Here is a 19808-nt window from a genome sequence, read left to right as displayed (position 1 = left end):
TGACAGTTTAAATCCTTTGTTTCCTGTCTTATTCTCTACTACCCTTTAACAAGGCACTCATTGAGACTATTCTGGCTGTCTACGCGAAGCTGGTCTCAGGCCAAGTATACCATAGAGAAATAGCTTCACAGCGCACACCGTCTCTGTGCGATCTGAAACTGATGTGCCGTTCAACAGAGATTCTATTAGTAGTTTAGGCTTCTTATGCAAAGCGAAACCGAAATGCCTTTCCTACAACCCCTCCAGGCTATGAATTTATGAGACTAGACTCTATAGCTGAAAAGTCTTTGTGGCGGTCTCGTTTTCCACGCTAAGGTTATGCTGGATTGTTATTTCTAATGGCTGCTTCTAACCACTTATTCCTCACTTGCGGAATATCCCTAGGTGCCAGGCTTTATCCAGAATATTTTTTAGCATAGCCCCTGTAGAGTTTGTAAAGAAAAAAAAAAAGAAAAAAGGAAACAATTAGGTATCAATGGTTACGTAGGTATTGCACCAGAATAGTGGTCGTTACCATGATACTAGGTGGCATTCCCGGTTATACTGCAGCAACATCTTCCTTATTGTGATAAACATTATAGCCTTTCTTTAGTGTATCTACTACTAGTACTTCACAAAGTTATGAGCCCTAAAAAAGTACTTCCTTTGCTTCAAAATACCAACTGTATTATAGACTCATTTATGTCCTTTTAACATAATTATGAACTCAGATCAATTTGTTTGATCAATCGCAATTCTTAATGTATGGATTTTAATGTATGGATTTTTTTTAACATGATTGATATCTTTTTTTATAAGCGCACCTTGTATTTAGGTTGTAGCGTTTTATGGAAGGTTAATTGCTTTTTTTACTGTACATTGTCTTTTATGATCTTAATTAATCGAAATAAAGATTGACTGACTGGCATATCCCCTGTGCGTCTGGTGGCATTATGCAGTTTATCGTTGCCATGTAAGCGCTATCCAAGTGTGTGATGTCTATTCCTTTCTTTCCATGGCTTCATACTGAGCTCCTAAAGTTTTCTAGTCAGTTGTATGGCTGGGCAGAGTTGGTGTAATGCCACTAGGCTGAATTATGGGGGAAAAAAATGTGTGGAACACGAGCCCGCGTCCTGTGGTCAGCCGAGGGTCTGTGTGCCCGGGGCAGGGGTTCTTCGTGCCCGGGCAGGCTCCCAGATCTCCCCAGCCTGGCTGGGTTGAGAAGCAGGGACCGGCCCCGGGTCCTCGGTTTCAGTCAGGGCTTGGGGTGTGGGAGTCCCCGTCCTGCGGCTTGCCAAGGATCCGTCTGCCCGGGACAAGGGTCCCGGGTGCAGAGCCGTGGAGCCCTGCAAAGGCAGATGGGACCCCTACCGCGATGGCTCGGCTCGGGTGGACAGATGGGCGTCATTTCGGTCCCAGGCATATTCGCGCCTAGGGTCCCCTCTTTCACTCGGTGCGCACGGGTTCCCAGAAAGAGGGGTAGCCTTCCTCTGGATTACTGGGGGCATGGTATGCTGGAACACCCCTCCTGGGCTGGTGGTTCTCAGCCGGGGACCAGATGGGCTATGCCCGGACAACACCACCCCTCCGTCCGGGGGGCTCCCTCCTCCGGCCCGTGGCGTGGCAGAGTGCCCGCGACGGGCTCCATGAGTCCTGGGCAGTCCTTCCCTGGGCGTCTGGGCCAGAGAACTCCGGCGGTCGATCCCGTGCATAAGGCCCAGCTGGGGTCGCCGAGCCCCCGGGAAGCGGGAGGCCTACGGCGAAGGCTCGGGCGGGCAGATGGGCGTCCTTTCGGTCCCGGCCATCTGGTCACACCTTTCCCCTCGGCCATCTGGTCGTGCGCAATGCTTTCCAAAGGGGCGACCAGATGGCCAGGCCGGGCCGGCTTCCACTGCGCCTCCGGGCCTGGGAGCCCCGGCTGGGTCCAGGGCCCCGGGTCGGGTGCTCTGGCCCTGGGCCCTGTCCCCCGGGACGGGGGTTCTGTCGTGCCCGGGGAGCCTCCTCCTGCTCGGCTGGTTTCAGCTGCTCCCAGGGGCCCCGGGGAGGGCGGCTTCCCTACCCCGGGCTCCGTCCTCAGTCCTGCCGCGTGGCAGGGTGCCCGGGACGGGTTCCAACGGTCCCGGGGAGGCTTCCCCTGTGCCTCTGGGAGCACCGGCTGGGTCCAGGGGCCCCACGGGCACCGGGTCGGGTGCCCCGGCCCTGGCCCTGTTCCCCGGCCTGCCCCTCTGCCAAAGTCCCGGGACAGGGTTCCGTTGTGCCTTGCTTGGCTGGGTTCAGGAGCTCCGGCCAGGGCCCCTTAGAGCCCCGGGGAGGGCGGCCTCCCCACCCTGGGCTGTGTCCTTGGTCCTTCCATCTGGCAGGGTGCCGGGAATGGGGGTCCTGTGGGCCCGGGGAGGCTTCCCCTGCACCTCTAGGCCCGGGAGCCCTGGCTGGGTCCAGGGGCCCCGCCAGGCTTCGGGTCAGGTACTCCGGCCCTGGGCCCCACCCCCCCGGCCTGCCGCTCGGCCAAGGGCCCAGGACAGGGGTCCATCGGTCCCGTGCAGGCCTCCCTTGCTTGTCAAAGTGTCTGCGGGCCCCGGGTCGGAGGGCCCGTCAGGTCCCCCTCGCAGCTGCCATGGCATGCTCCGGCGCCCGCTTACTCTTTCGTTGGGGGCACAGAGCAACTAGATGGTTTCCCTTTCGAGCCTGGCCTTCTGGTCACACCTTTCCCCTTGGCCATCTGGTCGCACCTATCCCCTCGGCCATCTGATTGCACGCAATGCTTTCCTATGGGGGCGACCAGATGGCCAGGCTTCCCTGGAAGTCCCGATGAGGGCTCATTTGCCTCCCCGATCCCAGCGAGGGCTCCAGGAGGTCGGGCACATTCGCGCCTTGGGTCCCCTCTGTCACTTTGTGTGCACGGATTACAAGAAAGGGGGGTAATTTTCCTTCGGATTACTAGGGAGAGGGTCAGTCAGACCTCCATGAAGTCCGGCGAGTCCGAAACGGGAAGGCAGAACCCGGACCTGCTCGCTGGGGCCCCAGTACGCACCTGCCTCTCAGTCCCTTCCCGATTGTCCTTTTTTTCTGAGTTTGCTCAGTCAGACCTCCGTGAGGTCCGGCGATTCTGAGACGGGGGAAGGCAGCACCCGGGCCCACCCGCTGGGGCCCCCAGGGACCCAGGTCTGCGCCTGCCTCTCAGCCCCTTCCTGATGAGCCTTTCCTTTGAGCCTGCTCGCTCTGGGAGCAGGCAGGGATGTGAATCCGGCATCCCCCCCTCCCTCAGGGCGGCCTGCCAGGGGAGCCCCCGGCCGTACTCTGATCGATTGGGCACTCTCGGTCCGTAAAGTGATGGACTGCTTGGCCAGCCTCGGCTGTTGTTTCAAGCAAGGAGCTTCCACTCCGCATGGACCGTCCGACTCGAGGGCCTGCCGGGAGGCCCTTCACCCTACTCAGCAGAGCGAAGGCCGATCGGCCCCAGCAGCTCTTGCACCCCAGTGGTCCGACCTGAGCGGAAGGGGTCGGGTGGCGCCAGGGTCTCAGACGCTGCCACCTGTCAGGTCCGGAAGCCCCTGTGCGCCATGCCGTCACCCCTCTCCGCCTAGCACATTTCCACAGCAGCTCGGAACGACCGTTCCGAGGGGTGCTGCCGCTCTTGGGGAGATGGCTTCGCCCGCCGGTGCCCATGCAACCGCACCTCTCCACACCCCTCCAGTGAGCCCTCCCGCCCAGTCGGGCGGGCTCCTTCCTCCCAGCAGGCTCCCGAGAGGAAGGGGTGCGCAAAGGTTGTTCGGTCAGGGAGATGGGCATGCGGCCCCCTGAAACCACCTCGTCAGCATGTGTGGCTACCTGGTTGATCCTGCCAGTAGCATATGCTTGTCTCAAAGATTAAGCCATGCACGTGTAAGTACACACGGCCGGTACAGTGAAACTGCGAATGGCTCATTAAATCAGTTATGGTTCCTTTGATCGCTCCATCTGTTACTTGGATAACTGTGGTAATTCTAGAGCTAATACATGCCGACGAGCGCTGACCTCCCGAGATGCGTGCATTTATCAGACCAAGACCAATCCGGGCTCGCCCGGCAGCTTTGGTGATTCTAGATAACCTTGGGCTGATCGCACGTCCCCGTGACGACTACGATACATTCGGATGTCTGCCCTATCAACTTTAGATGGTACTTTCTATGCCTACCATGGTGACCACGGGGAATCAGGGTTCAATTACGGAGAGGGAGCCTGAGAAACGGCTACCACATCTAAGAAAAGCTGCAGGCGTGCAAATTGCCCACTTCTGACACGTGCGCGAGTCGGAGGGCCGTACGAAACCCTATTGCGAATGAAGGTGAAGGTCGGCGCGCACCGGCTGAGGTGGGATCCCGCCGCGCTTCCAGCGGCGGGCGCACCACCGTCCCGTCTTGCTCACTCCGTCGGGAAGGTGGAGCATGAGCGTGCTGATAGGACCCGGAAGATGGTGAACTATGCCTGGGCAGGGCGAAGCCAGAGGAAACTCTGGTGGAGGTCCATAGCGGTCCTGATGTGCAAATCGGTCGTCCGATCTGGGTATAGGGGTGAAAGACTCATCGAACCATTTAGTATTTGGTTCCCTCCGAAGTTTCCCTCAGGATAGCTGGCGCTCGGAGCCCCTAGTTTTATCTGGTAAAGCAAATAATTAGAGGTCGTGGGGCTAAAACGATCTCAACCTATTCTCAAACTTTAAATGGGTAAGAAGCCCGGCTCGCTGGCGTGGAGCTGGGCATGAAATGCGAGTTCCTAGTGGGCCACTTTTGGTAGGCAGAACTGGCGCTGTGGGATGAACCGAACGCCAGGTTAAGGCACCCGATGTCGACTCTCATCAGACCCCAGAAAAGGTGTTGGTTGATATAGACAGCAGGACGGTGGCCATGGAAGTCGGAATCCACTAAGGAGTGTGTGTAAACTCACCTGCCGAATCCACTTTCCCTGAAAATGGATGGCGCTGGAGCGTAGGGCCCATACCCGGCCGTCGCTGAGAGCCACGGGGGCTAAGCCGCGACGAGTAGGAGGGCTGCTGCGGTGCAGACGGAAGCCCGGGGCGAAGGCCTGGGTGGAGCCGCCGCAGGTGCAGATCTGGGTGGTAGTAGCAGATATTCAAACCAGTACTTTGAAGGTCGAAGTGGAGAAGGGTTCCATGTGAACAGCAGTTGAACATGAGTCACCCGGTCCTAAGAGATGGGCGAGCGCCATTGGGATGGGCGATGGCCTCCATTGCCCTTGGCCGATCGAAAGGGAGTCTGGTTCAGATCTCCGAACCCGGAGTGGCAGAGACGGGTGCCCTTGTGGCGTCCAGTGCAGGAACGCCAACGATCCTGGAGAAGCCGGCGGGAGCCCCGGGAAGAGTTCTCTTTTCTTTGTGAAGAGCAGGGCGCACTGGAATGGGTTCGCCCCGAGAGAGGGGCCCGAGCCTTGGAAAGCGTCAAGGTTCCGGTGACGTCTGGTGAGCTCTCCCTGATCCTTGAAAATCCAGGGGAGATGGTGTAAATCTCGCGCCGGGCCGAACCCATATCCGCAGCAGGTCTCCAAGGTGAACAGCTTCTAGCATGTTGGAACAATGTAGGTAAGGGAAGTCTGCAAGTCAGATCCGTAACTTTGGGAAAAGGATTGGCTCTAAGGGCTGAGTCGGTCGGGATGGTGCGCGAAGCGGGCTGGGTGCGCACTGCGGCTGGACGAGGCACCTCCCTCCGGGGCGGCGGCGACTCTGGACACGAGCCGGGCCCTTCCTGTGGATGGCCCCAGCTGCGGTGGTCTCTTCTCCCCGTGCCCCCTCCCCGGGTGCGCGGGCCGGCGTTCTGCCTCGGCGGGCGCCTAGCAGCTGACTTAGAACTGGTGCGGACCAGGGGAATGCGACTGTTTAATTAAAACAAAGCATCGCGAAGGCCCGAGGCGGGTGTTGACGATGTGATTTCTGCCCAGTGCTCTGAATGCCAAAGTCAAGAAATTCAATGAGGCGCGGTTAAACGGCGGGAGTAACTATGACTCTCTTAAATAGTCAAGGTGAACTAAGAAAACCAGATGTAGTGTTTTTTTTTTTTTTAATTTCTTTTTATTTGCATTTCAACAACATTACAAACATAATACACTGCAGAATGTATAGAATCCAGTATCGACGAGACAGTTACCTCCATACACAATGATGTCCATATTGCCGATAGGTATCCACACAATAGTGCTAGAGCAAGAATCAAGAGCAGAGTCTCTCCTCGTCCCAGCCCCCAATACAACCCCAACATCTCCCACATCTTCAGTGTCAACCACTGCAACCCACCATCAACCTCGACATCCGTCTCCCCCCAGCCATCCGACATGAGGGTCAGTGCACTACAACGGATTGAGCGGTGTGTGAGTTAACCATTGTGAGAAAGGGTCCCATATGTCCCGCGGGCGCGTGCGTGGTGGCAGGAGCTCCCAGAATAGGGTGAGTTGCGTCTGACAGTATACTACACTCTTAAGCCACTCCCTAATAGTAGGCGTTGTGGTAGCCCCCCAATGTATCGCAACCTGGCGCTTAGCAAGTAAAAGGAGCATGGCCGGCAGTCGGCGATGTTTAGGCTTAACCATATGCAGGATCCCCAGCAGCGCAGCCTGAGGGGTACATGGGATCGGAAGCTCCGTAATGATGCACACTAGACGCATCACCTCTGCCCAAAAGGAGGCGATCATGGGACACTCCCACGCCATATGCAAGAAGTCAGCGCCACGCGCAGTGCATTTCCAACAATTGTCCGTGTCTCTTAAGCCTATACGATGAAGTCTGCGTGGGGTGCGATATATCATATGTATGTACTTGAAATGGATAAGCCGGAGTCTGTAGTTAGGGGATAGTGTCTCAAGCATTCTGCAGCATAGGTCCCAGTGGGCGTCAACAATGTCAACTCCCAATGCAGCGCTCCACAAATCGCGCGCCATTGGGGTCACCACTGGATGATCGCTTTGCATGCGCCCATTTAGACGGGAAATTAGCTTGCGCCCCAATTCCACCTTCAGGACATTCTCCAGAGCCATCAGACTCGGCGGCGGCTCCGGGAATGCAGGAAACAGTGCCCGACATGTGTGGCGAAGCTGGTAATGAAGCAGGGTGTCAAGCGCCGTCGGGGTCTCCGCAGCGCACATCTGTTCCAACGTGATGAAGACACCATCAGGGAAGACGTCCCCCGCCGTATGGAGACCCCGCGACGCTGCGCGTTCTCCCGTTTTCATGCTCTGCAGCGGGGGCCACATTGGGTTCCCGCGCAGGGGGATTGCCGAAGTATAAAGGAGATCCAGCTTAGCCCGGCGGCGCAGTCCGTCCCAGGCCCACTGAAGCGCACGCACCGTATCGATTTCATTCCGCCTACTCTTGTGTGGCGCATATAGGGCAGTGCAGAGTGGTAACGGGCCAACCATGTCCGCCTCTATCGCCACATGCGGTTGATAAGGCGTGGGGTGTACCCAATAGTGTAGGAACTGCGCCTGCGCACAATACGCATATAGCGTAAAGTCTGGTGCCGCCATACCTCCCTGTCTTTGTGGGAGAGTAAGCGTCTCCCAGGCTACCCTCGGCTGTTTACCCCCCCCCACGCCAGTTCGATCATGAGCGAGCGTATCTAATTCAAGAAGTGTTTAGTCAAGGGGAGAGGGATATTAACAAATAGGTAGAGGAGCTTGGGCAGTATGATTATTTTGGTCACAGCTATCCTGCCCACCAGGGACAGGGGCAGGTGTTTCCACCGGCCTACCCTTTCCTCTATCCACTGCACGGCCCTCTCATAATTCTCCGTCCACAATGCCTGCATGTCTGTGCTAACCCATACCCCCAGGTATCGCACCGGCCCGGTCGCCCACTCCAGCGGGCAATCAGGCGTGAAGCGGGGTGTCGCCTCCGTCAAAGGCAGGATGACCGACTTCTCCCAATTAATAGTCACTCCCGAAAGCAGACCATACCGTATCAATTCACTCGTCATAGGGGAGAGGTTATCTTGTGGGTCAGTCACATAAAGGGTAATATCATCCGCGTACATTGAAATGGTCAATGCACGGGATGAAAATCCAATGCCCCTGTTCGCATGATGTTGCCTGATCCGGGCTGCCAAGGGCTCGGTGGCAATCGCGAATAGTAGGGGTGACAGAAGGCAACCCTGTCTCGTGCCTCTTCTGATACCAAAGGGCTCGGAGACAAGCCCATTCACCCTCACACGGGCAGTTATGTTAGTATAGAGCAGGCGAATATAGCGGATAAACGCTTCACTTACTCCCATTCGCTGCAGCAATGGGAACAGAAAAGCCCATTCCAGGGAATCGAACGCTTTCGTGGCGTCCAATAGCACCACTGCGGCCTTGACGTGAGGGGCCAAGTAGTGTAGCACTCCAAACAGGGTCCGTAAGTTGTGGGTCGTGGACCGGCCCGGCACGAACCCCGATTGATCTGGGCGGATCATTAGTGGCAACACCGGTTGTAATCGCAAAGCGAGCATTTTCGCGAATATTTTTGCGTCTGTATTTATTAGGGACAGCGGTCGATATGAGTCACAGCTCTGGGCATCCTTATCAGGTTTTAAGAGAGCAATAATGAGGGCCTCTCATCGACGCGGGGAGTACCCCAGATTCAACCGCCTCAGCGTATACAGTCAGCAGCCGGGGGGCGAGGAGGTCAGTGTATTCCTTGTAAAACTGCGCTGGGAGACCGTCCGGCCCGGGCGCCTTGCCAGGGGCCAAGGACCCCAATGCCTCCTTCACATCTTCAATTTCAAAGGGGCGATCGAAATATCCTTTTTGGTGCGCATTAAACCAGATTAGCTGAACCGTGTCTAGGTAATCAGAAATGTCTGCCACGGCAGGCCCACCCCGGGAGCGGTATAGCTTTTTATAGAAGGACCGAAACGTATCCAGTATCTCCGGAGGGGAGTACACGGTGTCGCCCCGTGACGTTTCTATAGAAGGAATGTAAGAGGAGACCCTCTGTGAGCGCAGAAACCGTGCCAGTGTTCTGCCCGGGCGATCCCCCTCGCCGTATCTGCGCGCCGTTGCGTGTTTATGTAAAAATTTAAGCTCCCTGTCTGCCTCTGTTTGGTATTCCGTTAGTGTGGCGCGTGTTTCCGCTAGAGTGGTCGTTGAGGGGTCTGAGCTATATTGTACCTCTAGAGTATGTAAGCGGTCCTCCAGTCTCTGGAGTGTATTTCTAATGCCCTTCAGCACTCTAGCCTGTCCCGCAATGCAATGGCCCCGGATGACCACCTTGAATGCATCCCATAGGGTGCCCACCGACGCCACCGAGTTCGTGTTGAGTTCAAAGTAATCGAGTATATGTTGGTGCACCTCCTCGCGGAACACCGGATCCAGCAGGGCCTGCGCAGGCAGCTGCCACGTGAATGGGGTGATGTATGGTTTGGGGACCCTTAGCACCAGTTCAACCGGACAGTGGTCCGATAGGGTGCGCGCTCTGTGCTGAACTTCAGACGTCCAGGCTTGGATATGTGGGGTTAGGAGCCAAAAATCTAATCTAGACCACGCCTTTCTGTGTGGGGTGAAGCATGTGCCCTCTCGCCCGCCGGGGTGCAGGATCCTCCACGAGTCCAACAGGTTATATTCTTCCATTAGACCTCGAAGAAGGTCCGCTGTGTGCGGATGATGCGTGCGCGCTGCTCCCTCCCTGTCGTTTTCCAGCGAGAGTACAGCATTGAAATCCCCTCCCCATATGTACTCCCCCCGCGCCAAGGGATTGCGCCTTTAGCCAGACAGTCCGAAAGAAACCCGGGTCATCTGTGTTGGGACCGTAAGTGTTAATTAGGATTATCTGCTTATGGAACAGTTTCCCCAGTATTATTAAATATCTGCCCTCCGAGTCGGCATTTACTTTAAATGTTTGCCAGGGCAAGCCTTTGCGTATTAAGATGGCCACCCCCCCGAGAATAGCTGGAGCATCCAGACGTGTGTACCTCACCCCACCTAGCATTTCGCAATCGTTCTCCCGCTTTCTGTAACAGGTGGGTCTCCTGTAGAAGACAGATGTCGATGTGGTTTCTGGCCAAGTGCGCGTGTCAACCTAATCTTGCGATGGTCATTAAGACCTCGTATATTCCAAGTCAGACAGCGTAACTCGGTCAATGAAGGAGTGGGTAATATGCCCTACGCAGCAGTATGCCAATCCGCGGGGTTAGGGGCAGGGCGAACAGCAAATATCCAGTGTAACAGCCCCAGCACCTAGCAGGAAAGTGTGGATGTGTAGGGGCAATACCGTGTCGTCTTTCAAAAGTATATTACATTTCCGCAGGTCAATAACATCAAACAAAACAGTCCCTCCCTCCCTACCTCCCACTCCAACCCCCCAATTAGGTTGAGATGCTGTACCCCTCCCAATTCTAACCCAAAAATAAAGCAGTTGCACGGGAATCATCCCTTCGAGGGCGTGGGTTTACCTGCATACTCCCCCATCAGTGAACAATAGGGTGGCCGAACATTCTGCCTTCCAAAGCCCCCAGCAGATCATACACAACAGGCAACGACTTATGCATCACCCACAACAGTATCGGTGTCACCCGTAGAGACCATGTACAACAGGAGTCTGTGTGGCCCCAGATGCAGCGAACTTGTTCTACATCTCCCACCCACCACAGGCATCAAGACATAGACATTCAACAAAGTTATGGGTACTCATCCGCAGAGTGTCAGGATGCCATGCTTCACAAAAGTAGAACAGTGATCACAGAAACGCCCGTCGGATCATTCCACATCACTCAGCTTGTCCACCGGGGAGGCCGCACGGCTTGTGCGCTGCTCCCCATTTGTGTGCTCTGCTTTCCTGGCAAATTTCAGCGCCTCCTTCGCCTCCGTGAATATCAGCGGCTTCCCTTTGTGGTGAATTTTTAACTTGTACAACATGGCATATCTGGTCCCCACTTTTTGAAAGATTTTTTTGGCAGGTATGAATTCGCGCCGCACCGTCTGCACAGCCTGCATGAAGTCTGGATATAGGGAAATGGCCATGTTCTGAAAAGTGAGGTCACCCTTTTCCCGGGATAACCGTAGTATGGTGTCTCGGTCACGGTAATTGAGAACGCGAGCCAGGATCGGTCTCGGTGGTGCCCCAGGCACTGGGCGAGGTCCAAGCGTTCGATGTGCACGCTCGATCAAGAACATTGCCGACAGTTCTGTCCCAAATAAATCGCGGAACATGCCTTCCACAAATTGCTCCATGTTGCCGATGTTTGTGGACTCCGCAATTCCAATAATGCGCACGTTGTTTCTGCGAGAGCGGGCTTCTAAATCCTCATTGCGCCCTCGTATTACATCCAAGACTTTGTCCATGCGCAGCAATCGTTCCCGGGTGTCCCCTTGGCCTTCTTCACAGTCCGCATTTCGCGCCTCAGCCGCTGCAAGCCTTTCCCCATGTTGATCTACTCTGCGCGACAGGCCCTCCATGCGCTGCGCCATTGTGTCAAGCTTGGAGTCAATCTCCCTCAGGCAACCCTTTAGTTCACGAAACATACTCTTTATGTCTTTGTCTTGTGAGGGTTCCAGCTGCGTCTCAGGGACCACCGTCTGCGAAGCCGGCTCCACTTCCACATTCCGGGTGGATTTCCTTTCGAACTGGAGCCGCGGCTGTTTATTGTCCGGCTTGCCCATGATCATGCAGGGGAGACCTGCCAGTGGGATCGAGGTGGGGGGTGATCTCAGCTAAGCACTCCTCGCAGTCATGCACCGCTCCCTCGGGAGGCCCCACGGGCGCCCGAGGCACTCCGCCACCAGTCGCTCCACGCAGTTCCCAGCACAGCTGCCGCGCCGACCAGCCCACCGCGCTGACAGAAAAGTGCTATGTCAGCTTCTCCCCTCGGATTCCGCGTCTCCGGGCCGCTATGTGGACGTGCAAATGTGGCGACTCAAGGCATGAGATGGAGGAAGCGGCTTATCACTTTCGCCCAACTTTTCTGGCAGAATGTACAAGGCGTGGCGTTTCCTGCACAGTATTGTCAGCAAATTCCAATTAGGCGTGAGTTGCAAGGTATCGCCGCCTTTGGTGGTGCACTGCTCTCCGACTGCGGCGCCACCAGGCCCGTCCCGGTAGTCTTTCTGGGCAGCAGCAGCCAACAGCCTCAATCCCACTCAGGGCTGGTAAAGTGAAGGGCAGGTAATAGCTCCCAGCAGCCAGGCCAGCGCCGACCCCGCAGGCTCCCCCGATCGCGGTCCACACCGCGGCAGCAGCACCAGCCGCGGCAGCTCTCTCAGGCGGCCCGCAGCGCTCAGGCCTCACCGGATTCTCCGTGGTATCCCCGGGCTGCGAAATTCTCCCAGGAGTAGACCGCACGTCTTCGCCACAGGTGCACGATGCATCGATCCGGCCCCACGGGCCACGGTCACAGTAGCGCCGCAGGTCCTCTCCGCCGGGCCGCCCCACGTGTCAGCTCAAGGGCCCCAGCCGGGGACTCGTGTTGCGGCGACAGCCGACCCGCGCCTCGCGGGCGATCCGGCAGCACAGCGCAGGGCCAGCTCGCCTGCAATACTCCACCGATTGCCTCCGCGAAAACTGCCCCCAGGTCACCGGGTCTCCGACACCCCTTTGCACCGCTCTGTCTGCCCGGACAATGAGGCACACTCGGATGGGCCGACGGATAATGTGTTCGGCCGGCAGAGCCCCGTTAAACGGCGGCCATCTTGCGGCTCGGCTCGGCCACGCCCCCAACCAGATGTAGTGTTCACCAAAAATGGTACTGCTGTAGTGGTTGATGTTTCAATTCGTTATGAAAACTCACAGAATTCCCTCGAATTAGCGTATGAGAGTCAAGTTAAATACTATCAGGATCTATCACAGCAAATCAAAGATCTTGCCAACTGTAAAATTTCATGGCTTTATTATCGGATGTCGGGGTATTTGGCCTCAATGTAATGATGTTGCTCTGGCTGATCTTGGTCTGAAAATGTCGTTCCCATTCAAGAAGAATGTTTGCCTGACTACTTTAATGGACACACTCAAAAATGTCCCAAGTATTCATGGACAATTAAATTTCAAGTCAAACGCTGTGATGTACACTATCGTACAGCACACAAGTCACTCTTATAAAAAAACGTATTATCTTAAAATGTTGATTCACTAATATTTACATGTTGTTCCAACAGTTACATAATAGTTTATAGTTGACTCAAGAAGGGGGGACAAAGCTAACGCTGCGAGGGTCGAGGCCGTCTTACCACCACCACCTGGGAGGATACTTGCTGCTGGGGCCCCGACGCTGTGTGTTCCCTCCGCCGCCGTAGCTTTGCGAACTGCACGGCCGCTGTGGGGGGGAACTACAGCTCCCAGACAGCTTAGCGACACCTGCCAGCACCGCCCACTTCCTGCTCACTGCGCGCCCAGAGGCGCTTATACAGCGGCTGCTCCCACTGAGGAGCGGGGGACGAAGCTAACGCTGCGAGGGTCGAGGCCGTCTTACCACCACCACCTGGGAGGATACTTGCTGCTGGGGCCCCGACGCTGTGTGTTCCCTCCGCCGCTGTAGCTTTGCGAACTGCACGGCCGCTGTGGGGGGGAACTACAGCTCCCAGACAGCTTAGCGAAACCTGCCAGCACCGCCCACTTCCTGCTCACTGCGCACCCGGAGGCGCTTATACAGCGGCTGCACCCTCCGCGTCGCGGACGCGCGCAGGCGAAGCCCGGGCAAAGGGCGGGCCGTCTGTGGCCGTCCGGGGACGATAGGGGACGGGACGGGCCACCCCCCCTAAAAATCAACTATGGGTAAGCGTAAACACCTTTGCAATGGGGGCCAAGGGAACAAGAAGGCAAAGATACCACGAAAGGCAGATACTATATTATCATATTTGACATCTGCTGTGGGAGTGATTACAAAGGAAATCGCTAACGCAGAAAAAGAACTTGGAATAACTCTGACAGAAACCGAGGAGGCTGGCCACGACCAGGAGGCGGTCACACAAGAGTCTGTAGTCACTCAACTCGTTAAACAATCTGAACCCCAGCCGGATACAAGCAATGTATTGCCGGTTATAGTAGGCTCAACCGAAGGCAGTCAGCCTTCGTCATCATCTTATGAGACTACACAGACCCCACCTCCCGAACTGGACAAGGGGGATAAGCAAATGAAGAAGTGCAATAAAAGACTAAGCACATTGATAAAACACCGGAGGCTATGGAGGATGAACTGGTTAATAGACTTAGTAACAAAATTGATGGGCTCATTAACCTGCATCTTGAGCCGGCACTGACTAGAATTGCTAAGGACATTGTTGATGTTTTAAATATGTGTGTAGCGGGCCTGTTAAAGAGATGCAATGCTCTAGACACCTTTGTCCAAGAATACCGTGAGCTCTTAAACAGAACACCATTCCCACCGACCCTAGACTCAGGGAATCAACTGCAAGGTGTGAATAAAAATAATGCCACTTTAAGGGAACAACATCAGATAGCACATGTACCTGCAGTAAACAGTGTGGTAGTTGGGCCGGTTCCTGAGGGGGTTACTAGGTCTCACCTCCCTAGTGGTACTATAATAGAAAATTTGCGGAGTTCCACCCTGGCAGGCACACAACATTCTACTAAAGACCCAGCTGAGCTGCCATGCCACTTTAATGTACACCTTCCGCCCCAAGCTGCTCCCTTAGTGGCTGTGTTAACAGGGGTCCCCCCGCTGAAAAATAATGGGAGTGAAAGTACCCAAGACTTAATGGAGAGAACCAAAACCTGGTGCAAAAACTACTGTAGAGGGGACATGGATATAGCCACCAACATAAATATGGTCAAAAGAGTAGGATGGGTTGGCCCCAGAAGAAAAACGCGTGAGGGGGACTGTGTGGTGATAAACTTTAAATCTTATCACATGGCAGAACGTCTCTTTTGGGACGGTTCTGATTTGTTAAACTCGGGCATTAGGCCCCTTCCCCTGGGCTACTTTTATCCACCCCCTCAAAATAAGGTATGGTACCCCTCTGTCCTAGTGGTACGACCACCGGACAGAGCACCAATATCCCTAACACATGCACATAGAGGCTCTCAGCCCACGATAGAGGGCGGGAACCCACTCAGGGACGAAAACATAAACATGGAGATCTCTAATGTCCTGGGGTGCACACTGGACAATCGTTTCTCTGCACTCTCAGGATTGGACGGGAACGATTGACTAAGTAACCCCCAGGATCAGGCACCTGTAGAAGGGACCCCAGCCTCATCCTGCAGAATTTTGAGCTGGAATGTGGCCGGTATAAGGGCCAAAATGGGAGATGTAATATGGAAGGGGTTTTTAAAACATTTGATATAATATCCCTTCAAGAGACATGGGATGCTCAAAACTGCTTTTCTCTTGATGGCTATTGTCATTTCTATATTCCAGCTAGACAATGCGCTGCAGGGAGAGCGAAGGGAGGGCTGATTAGTTTGTTCTCTTTAGAAATAAAGGGCTCTCTCATGCAGCTCGAAGCAGGATGTCATAATGGTCTAGTAGTGGAACTTTCAGTGTCCGACACAAGTAAAGTATTATTTATTAATTTTTACAATTCCATGGAATCTGACAACAATCTAGATTTGTTAGAACAGTTTCTTTTAACTTATAGTCTGAGGTCAAATTCTTTTGACATCCTTCTGATGGGGGACCTAAATATTCATCCCTGTGACAATCTGTGTGGGGGTAAGGCCTATGAGGGCCCACCGTTCTCTGCACCATCTCATTTTGAACACACGAAACAGGGGAGGAACTGGAACTTTTTTTGGCAAACTGGAATCTCTATGAATCAGGTTGTGGGGAGGCTGAGAATAGGATCCCGACATTTAAGGGGAAAGACAAAGGTACAATCATTGATTATGTATTTTTAACTTCATTTATGCTATCTCAAGTTTTAAGATATTTAACAGAGGTTTCTATTTTTAGTGACCATAACCCGGTGATTCTTGAACTGATTCCGGGGGACTCATTATCCTTTAAGCCCACATCACAAAAGTTGGTGAGAGAAGTATCCCTAACGGATCAGGGGAGAAAACTGAAATGGGCAAAAGTGGTCCCAGAGACCTTTTTATCGGAGATCTTATCCACAGTAGAGGTAGAGATTAATATCTGTTTAGATGCTGAGGCTCAACGCCCTGACATTAATGCTTTTAATAGTATCTTTGTACAAGTAAACCAAAGTCTACTTATTAAAGGGAAACAGAAACCCCAGATAGGTAAAAGATGGTTTAACAAAAGATGTTCACAGTCCCATGCTGCCCTTCTGAAGGCCTTGAAGGTCATTCCCAGGGATAGGGGGTTTATAGCTACTTGTAGACTAGCCTACAAACAAGCACTAACTGAAAGAAAACGGGAGCTGCGGGATGAAGCTTGGATAAAACTCTTGTCACCTGAAGTACTGAAAGACAGTGGGAAATTCTGGGCAACTGTAAATCAGCCACTGTTTACAAACAATGATAATTCCCCTTTGGACTGTAACATCGTGGATGAGGTCTGGATAGCCCACTTTGAAAAGATATACAGCCTCCCTGCAAAGGGCCAATGTGTTTTACCCAATTTGCCCGAAAAAGTCCTATCCCCTTTGACTTTTGAGGTCTCTGAAGTTGAAAGGGCCATAGGGGAAATGTCAAAAAACAAGGCTCCCGGACCCGATGGGGTCCCCGCGGATCTGTTCAGAGCTGCCCCAAATATCTGGTCAAAAATCTTAACTAACTTTTTCAACACGATCGGGCCAAATAGTCTGCCAGCATCATGGGCCACATCAATCATTATCCCGGTGTTCAAAAAAGGTGCTAGGCAGGATCCTTCTTGTTATAGACCTATTTCTTTAATTGATTCTTCAGTAAAAATACTAGGTAGAGTGGTCCTGCATAGACTGAGTGAGTGGTTGGATGAGAGAGGGGTATTGTCTAACGCCCAATATGGTTTTAGATCAAAACGGAGCACCATTGATCAATGTCTAAACCTGCATCTTTTAATTAGTAAGCATACGGTGGCCAAGGAGGGGTCATTATACATGGGGTTTATGGACCTCTCCTCTGCTTTTGACCTCGTAAATAGGTCAAAGCTTTGGAATATACTTTGACATGGGAATTGATGCACCTCTCGTACACTTTTTAGCAGACTTGCATTCGGACCTTTCGGCTAAAATCAGAGTCAATACTGAGGGGCGATGCACTAGACACTTTAGGTCAGAAAGGGGGGTCAGACAGGGGTGTATTCTGGCGCCCCTGCTATTTACACTATATATAAATGCGCTTGAGTCACAACTGGGGGAGGTTTCCTTGGACACTCCACGTATAGGGGAACTGGTTATACCTTTCCTCCTCTACGCGGATGATACCGTCCTCCTGGCAAGTACTGGGGTAGGCCTACAAAAGTTGTTGGATACCTTTGGAAATTTTATGGAGAACCTGGACTTAAAAATAAATGCAAAAAAATCCCAGGTTATGATTGCAGGGAGGGTAAAGCGGAAAACCAAAGTTAAAACCTTTCTCTGTAGTGGAGAAGTGGTCTGCAGGGTACCCACATTCCCTTATCTGGGGGTCGTCTTTGACGAAAAGGGAACTTGGCGCCCACAAAATAAGTCGTAGAGTGGCGTTTGCAAGGACCGTCTCAGGTCTTATGGGGTTCACTAAAAAGTTGGGGGCTAGACCAGTAGAAGCTCTTCTAAAGGTATACAAAGCCAAATGCTTGGCCGTTGCAATGTATGGTTGTCAAATATGGGGTTATACCAATCACGATAAAATTCAGTTAATAGAGAACAAATTTCTGAGAGGAGTACTCTCTGTTCCCCAGTCCACCCCCACCTTTTCCACTCATACCGAAGTAGGGGTTGGATTTGTTACTGATCAAATCAAAATTGCACCTTTGATATATTGGCTAAAGATCTGGTTGAATGAAGAAATTTCCCTAAACCATACTATACTGAAAAATTGTTTAACATTGGATAATGCTAACAAAATTCCATGGTTGGCTTATATAAAATCTGGTTTCCAAAAAATAGGGCGCGTGGTCCTTTTCTCCTCACCGGAAACTATAACAAAAAAGGACATTGCACTAACAAGAAATGCTCTACTGGTCATGTTATTATTAGAGCGAGAGGAGATACAACTGATGAAACCAGTAGCAAGAGCTAACTATGCCCTGGTTAGCTGCCCAGGCCCTGAGCCATATCTGACTATAGTGAACATCCCGTATCATCGGTACCTTTTAATTAGATTTCGGCTTAACCGGATACATTTTTCTTTGGGTTTTTTCCGAACATGGTGTACTCCGGAACGTGCTGACCCCTGTAAATGTGACAATTTTTCAACACAGGATACCCTTAACTTCTTTATGTTTTGTGACCGTTATAATGATTGTAGAAGGAAGTTTTTGTTCCCAATTTTGAGGGAGGCGGGATTTACACAGGTTAGGCCAGCACTTGTGTATCTACAGCTACTTAACTCACCACGAATAATGTTTCATGTTGCTAGTTTCCTGGTTGCCGCTATCTGTATCAGGAAAAAGACAAATACCTCACTGCCGGCCCTAAGTGGCCCTGAATAGCATATCTTTTGCACCTTAAAATGTTTCTGCACTGGGAGAGCATAATTTTATGCTAGTCTTTTTTAAAAAAGGTTTTTAGATTATATTTATGTATGTGTTAAAATGGGTCAAATAGTTAACAATAAGTATAGTATGAACTTTTTATATATCAAGATTTTTTTTTTTATTATATTTTTTATTTTCCGTTTTGCACATATAGTATTTCATATCACCATACAATTTGTAAAGTTCCATGAATTCATAGCAGTATCCATTCAGTACTTATACATTGCAATTACATTTGATTACATTAGTACTTCACAATATGGTTTCTAAACATAAATAAAAAAGAACATAGGATAAACCAAGCTCGGGCCCTAGATTTTACAAAAGGTTCATATTCTAAAAATATGCTATTCCTTAGCTTTTATCCCATTACCTAGAAATAAGTAAAACCTTCCTTCCACCTAGTGACAGGCTCCCATAACCTTAACCCAAGCTGTCTTCTTCTCTTACCTTTTCTATCATAAATGGGCTTTTCGAGATTGTATGCTGCCAATAGGCAGCCAACCATATTTGCCAACCCGGGGGATTCTTATCTAACCAGGCTCTAGCTATAGTTAGTCTGTAAACTGCCATGCCTATAAACATAAATTCCCTTTGTGGAGTATCAGTCTCTGGGCTAATCCCTAAAAGGATCCATAGTGGCGTAAGTATAATTTGTATGCCTAGGGATCTGTTTATAAATGTCTCTATATCTCTTATTAAGGTATACAATTGGGGACAAGATGCAAAGATATGCACAATGTCTGCGCCAAACAAGTTACAGCGAGGGCAAGAAGTCCCTGTGGTACCTCCCCATTTTGAAATTCTAGCAGGGGTGAAGTATAATGAATATAGGGTCTTATAATGTTGTGACTGTAGCGGAGCAGAGCAGAGAATTGTGTAACCCAGACCCAATGACTCCTGAAACCATTGTTCTTCCCCGCTTAGATTTTCTGCCCACTTTTTACTATATTTATCCAAATCATCTGGTTTCCCTTTTATCAAACTTGCATAAAAACTTCTAATTGTACAGTCCCCCAGCATCCTTATCTTCTCTAGAATTTCGTTTGTCGCAAACCCTACTGGGCCCCCCTTTTTATTGCATAAAAAGATTCTCACCTGGAGGTATTTAAAAAACCCTTGTCTATCTAATCCAAATTTGTTTATCAAATCAGTAAACTGCAACACTCCCTCAGAATCCATAACATCACCAATCTGAACTATACCCTTATCAGCCCATCCCGCCATTGTCAAGTCTGCGAAGACTGGAGCCGGAAAAGACTTATTCCTATATAATTTAATATATCTATTGAGTCTTCC

At 52.0% G+C, this 19808-nt stretch overlaps 1 protein-coding gene and 1 pseudogene across 6 annotated transcripts in view; both read left to right on the top strand.

Annotated features, from left to right (window-relative positions):
- The window catches only part of RALGAPB (Ral GTPase activating protein non-catalytic subunit beta), a 2310294-nt gene that overhangs the window by 1335861 nt on the left and 954625 nt on the right, over positions 1 to 19808 (top strand). The gene's annotated exons all lie outside the window — the stretch shown is intronic.
- LOC146811953 (28S ribosomal RNA) lies at positions 4245 to 5538 on the top strand (annotated as a pseudogene).

Source organism: Triturus cristatus, chromosome 7 (genome assembly GCF_964204655.1).
Source record: "Triturus cristatus chromosome 7, aTriCri1.1, whole genome shotgun sequence".
Lineage (NCBI taxonomy): Eukaryota > Metazoa > Chordata > Amphibia > Caudata > Salamandridae > Triturus > Triturus cristatus.
The sequence above is the reverse complement of the archived record's forward strand: the minus strand, read 5'-3'. Positions and strand labels throughout refer to the sequence as shown.